Source organism: Artemia sp. Qi Xiang Cuo, chromosome 11 (assembly GCF_049724085.1).
Source record: "Artemia sp. Qi Xiang Cuo chromosome 11, ASM4972408v1, whole genome shotgun sequence".
Lineage (NCBI taxonomy): Eukaryota > Metazoa > Arthropoda > Branchiopoda > Anostraca > Artemiidae > Artemia > Artemia sp. Qi Xiang Cuo.
Window position 1 is genome coordinate 66,394,250 of NC_142804.1, and position 5,514 is coordinate 66,399,763.

The 5,514-nt window shown below is 35.3% G+C and overlaps 1 long non-coding RNA gene across 1 annotated transcript; it reads left to right on the forward strand.

Annotated features, from left to right (window-relative positions):
• The first annotated feature begins 1,205 nt into the window (after positions 1-1,205).
• Positions 1,206-4,576, forward strand: LOC148947257 (uncharacterized). Its single transcript, XR_016142434.1, has 2 exons — positions 1,206-1,293; positions 4,493-4,576. It is a non-coding gene; the product is annotated as an uncharacterized LOC148947257 (long non-coding RNA).
• Positions 4,577-5,514: the final 938 nt, after the last annotated feature.

A 5,514-nucleotide genomic window follows, 5' to 3' on the forward strand; every position in this document is an offset into this window, starting at 1 on the left:
GCGCTTTCTGATGTCCCCCAACTAGAAAAAAACAGCTTCGAATGCCCCCTTCCCTAAGACCTACTATGTGCACAATAATGGTTTATTGGTAGTCAAGGGTTAAAAAAAAGTCTTCAAAGAAAGCAAAGCAGAAAGTATTTCTATGTGCTACTGAACCAATGATAGTAATTACCATTACTTTCAATATTACTGCTGGTAGCTACAATGTAAATATACGAGGCACAAAAGAAGAAAGATTGCCTCTCGCCCCTCCCCCAAACCAGACGAATATTAAGATTTTCGAAAGTGGGCCAAAGACACCATTTTTCAAAAGGACTTCCTTTGAAAATGGTACTGATTTAAAAAAAAGTGCAGTCGCTTCAAAAGTTGCGCAAATGCGCCCCATCTGGCAACAATTACTCAAACTCTTGTATTTCTTATAAGTTTCAAGACACATTCTGAATGACTTCAAAGAAGCTGTGGGAAGCGTACTAGCCCTAAGCCTTTTATTAACGCATGAATATTAATAATTGTAGTAACAGATATAGAAACAACGACTGCAACAATAGAAGTTATTATAATAAGATAGGCCCATTCTAACAAAATAAATACTGCAATTTAATATTATCACTGGAAAAGAGTACTTTATTCATTCATTTGATGATGAAACAAAAGGATATAAATTCATAGATACACAGGAGTCTGCACTTAAAGTGAGCAGAGGATGGGGTATATATTTGTATGAAACAGTTCTAAATAGTATCCATTTGTAGCATCTGTGGTTGCTTGGGCATGACAGGCGAATGACCCCCAGTCGTTTCCCGAAAATTACAGTCCGAGGAACGCTAGACGGGTGACGAACACGCGGAAGACTGCGAAAGGGACTTGTCTTTGGTCCTTATACCCGTTTTTCTAGTTCTTCTGATTGTTTTCTTTGGAATTCTCTCTCTGTTGATATTCCATTATTGAAATCTCTATCACAATTTTTAAGGATTTAAGGTTCTAAAGTTAGAGTTGAGCTTATCGGTTATCCGAACTTCTCGATTCGAAAATCAGGTCAGAGTATCCTTAGAAAAATCTCGGAAAATACTTTGAACATATTTTAATGTCGGAATCAGGCATATACAATGAACTTTTTAAGCTTCACTCCTCCCCTCTTCCACTCCTAATTAGGAAATCATCACGTCTAAAAACGTGGCCTATGTTTCTAATTCAGTCCTATTTTAGATTTCTCGTGCTCTGACGAAGATGAAGGACATCAAGGTGAAGGTGACAACGTTGGCGGACTTGCGCCGAACGGTCAACGGGAAAGAGGCAAGTTTATTTCTAAATGAGCATATTTATAAAAAGGAATATAGTCAAACCCTAAAATAATTAAAATTTTCGTTGGCATACCTTAATGGTAAACTGGGAATAATAAAATGATTATGATAAAACATGAGAATCTTCCAAGTATCAATACTTACATAGATCATTACATTTCATTAGTAAAACCTAATGGTAATGCCTTGAACTTTTCACTCGTAAAGTTTCTTGAATCCAATGGGAGTTAGGCTTGATCAGGAAATCCTGTTAAGCCGACTTAAAACTGCTTCATCTAATTTCAACAGAAATAATGGTTCAGTGGCTGCATTTAAATCACTTATCTGTCAATAAATTTTATTGATGGTCCTATAGATGGCTGTGGTCAGCTATATAGGGGGTCGTTAACCCATTTTACAGACCTAATATGCAAATATTTCAGCCAGACGTATTATACTGTCTTTTTAGAAATGAGGAGGAAATAAAATAATAATTGAAAGTAAAAAAAGACTTACAAGTAAAAATGATAAAGAAATTCAAGAAAGCCAATACTGCTTTATCAGATAATGAGTGGTCAATTATCTTATAATTATCCTTAACAAAGGTGCTAATATCCTTCAAAAGAATGGGTGAGTGGGTGTGGGATTTCTTGAGTATGATTGTTCAAAAGCAGCTGCCCTGGGAATATTTACTAATAGAAATATACTACGTGTGTGTTATGCATGATCGTTGCCCCTAAGCACTAATTCCAGATCCTTTTATCGCTTCTGCTATCTTTAATGAACAAAAGTATACATTCATTTCTTCATCCTTTGAAGTAGTTTTATGTATAGTGAATGTCAGTTTTGGCAACTAATGAAAAAAACTTCTACTATGTTAATAGAGTCGGTGTTCTCTAATAAAGATTTTGAAGTTGAAACAAAATAAAAGCTTACCGAGAGAGTTGGATACTTTGGACCTTGTCACTGGCCATGTATTGGAAAGCACCTGAGCGGCAGTCTTCAATATGTTAGAATGGTTTTCTTCTAGCAATAAGTTATTTTTTATTGGAGGCGGCTATAAATCGGATGAAACAATTGACCTTATACCAGCAAATGACTCGATTTGGACAGCCCCCCCCCTCTGCTCCATTTTTTCACCGTCATCAATGAATGCATAATTCTTGAATAAGCTTTTACGTACCTGAGCAAATACGGACAGGAAGGTCCATTTTTTTGGTAAAGCAACAGGTGCAACCTAAGTAAAAATGAACCAAGGCCCACTGTAAACAAAAATCTTAAACCGCATTTAAATAAAAAAAATTGTCTATTAGGGAAAAAAATCGACATTTGTGGTTGATCCCTGAATGGTAACTATTTTTTTGATTTATCTTAATAGTAAAATGTTATTTAGAAAAGAATATTATTAGAATCTAGAAAATAAATCTTGGGAATTTCGAAAAATAGCCCGAAACCCCTCGAAAATGTTATTGGATCAAAACGAAAAGTGCACTATTAGAATCGGCATCGCCGAGAATCATATACAGGAAACTTATGAAGCCAGTTACTTGGTTTGGGACGCGGGTCAGTGGTGTGACTCTGTAAGCTTAGCCAGAGTCGACCCAGCTCTAAATGGGTACCTGGAGAAATCTGGAGAAGGTAAGCAAGAAGGATGTGCGACAGCGCAGAATGCCTGACCCCCAGCCCCCCATTGCACTTCCTGGCTGAAGGGCCACGAAACGGAGATCAGCACCGCCGGTTTGGACCTTAAGGGTCTAGTGCCGTCATACTTACTATATAACTACTACTACATAAAAAAAACACATCCACATAACAACTATCTCTTTGCGGGGGAAAATCAGTAAGTAATGATCACGTGCTTTGTTCTTTATTAGGATGTGGCATACATAGATGCCACATCGCTCTTTATTTTTAAAACTCTTCAGAAGATGTATCTAAAACTTGTCAAAAATTATAATTTTTTTTTAATATCATGTTTTGTTATTTACAAAGCAGGTAGATATGGCAATTACCTTTCAGTTGAGCTCTTAAGCATCTTTTTATGATGTATCAGCGCTCCATTAGCGGTGACTAAAAAAAGGAAAGAAAAAAAAAGAACATGCATCACTGCATCCTTTATGAAAAAGTGATTTTCCTTGTTTCTCAAGAGGGGGACTGTAATTCTTTTAAGGGGGGTTTCTGGCTGTGTTGATTCTAATGGCGCACTTTCATTTTGATTTACTAACTACCCACCGCAGCACCAAGCCGCCTGAGGCCAAAACAGCTACACACGCTCCTCCTTTATCCCATACTGTTCAAAGCCTCCCTCTACACCCTCCCAGGAAGTTCCCATTTCCTTTTCACGTACCTAACAGAGAGTCGAAATGTTGGGAAATAGAAATTCTTACATACCCAATCGATTTTTTAATTTTTAAAATCCTCAACATGGGGTTTAGAGCCCAATTCTTGAAAAAAGTGTTTCGTTTTATGCCTCCTTTTCGAAATACTTTGTTCAACATAGAATCTTCAAGACAAAATGAAGATTCAGAGCTGAACAGACATCCGACTGGAAAAAATATATTATGAAGAAAACAAGCAAGTCCTAAAATGAAAGGTCACGGCTAGATTCAAGAGCAATATCAAATTTCAGACTTAATCACAATCACCTGCACGCTAATTAAAACGAAGTATTAGACAATTAGAGGAAAAACTTTTCTGCTTGAATCATCTGTATAAAAAAGGATATAGGCTACATAAACTACGGACACATTTTTGGAGTTGAATTTTTCATCAAAATCATCACAAAGTTTATAATTTTTATTACCGATCAGTATCCATAGTACAATGGTGATGAAAGTGTCGTTCGATATGGGAGATACGAGTTCATGCCATTCTGTGGATCGAGAAAATATTGGTACATCAGTTTTTTTTTTAGCAATATATTCAATGTATATTTGATCCTCTGGACTTTTAGATAGAAAATGGCAAACTGTTGGTTTGTCAAAATGTAGGTCGCCACGAAAACATCTGGAGATTCAGTCCCTTCTCCACTTCCATCTGAAAAATATCTATATACGCCCTCTCTTTCTCTCTCTCTTTCTCTCTCTCTCTCTCTCTCTCTCTCTCTCTTTCTATCTATCTCTCTCTCTATCTCTCTCTCTCTCTCTCTCTCTCTCTCTCTCGTCTCTGTCTCCTTTTTTATCACTTCACTAAACTAATGTTTTATTTTTCAGGAGAAGAGGATCAGTTTATGGATGCGGATTAAATGTGTATTTTTTTTGTACTGAGTTTATAATAAAAGCTGAAAATATTCGAAACCTTTTTTTGTAATATGTAAAGCTAAAAACATAAAGATAATTGTTAGCACTGTCATGCGATCCTACAACGTTGAAGTCGAGATTTTATTATGTAATAAAAATGTTTCTTTTTCATGTAACATTTGACGAATATTTCCAGGGTCAATGTTTATTTCTCCAAGTTAAATCGCTCTTAATATTCTAATCTAAATCGTTACACTTCAACAAGCAAAATGATTTACACAAATTAAATTGTTAACTTATGAGCAAAACATGACATATCTCACTTGAAACTTCATTTGCAACTACTCCATGGCACTCTTGCTTGCAGTATTTGCGTACTACATTACACACCCCGAAAAACTATACCTTCCATCGCCAATTTCGGTGTGTTTGAGTGGTTTTACGTGTTATTCCTCGGGTTAACGAGTTGTTTTTATTAGTTCAGTATTTGTACTAGAATTTATTTAGAATTTACTAGTACTAGAATTTGTACTAGAATTTATTTAGTATCACATTTTGCCGCCATAACAACTTTTTTTTTATGTACCCTTAAACAATCTTTTTTTGATGTACCCTTGAACAATCTTTTTTTGATGTACCCTTAAACAATCTTTTTTTGATGTACCCTTAAACAATCTTTTTTTGATGTACCCTTAAACAATCTTTTTTTATGTACCCTTAAACAATTTTTTTTTTATGTACCCTTAAACAATCTTTTTTTGATGTACCCTTAAACAATCTTTTTTTATGTACCCTTAAACAATCTTTTTTTGATGTACCCTTAAACAATCTTTGGCATGCGTACCCCAGATGGAGAATTGATGCTTTAAAACATAAATTTTATCATTTATTTTCTGAAGAGGACCTTGTTTTACGATTTTTTTTTTCATTTTACTAAGCATGGTTTTATTTTTGATCGGTTTACAGCATTACAGTATAAAAACTACATAAAACGG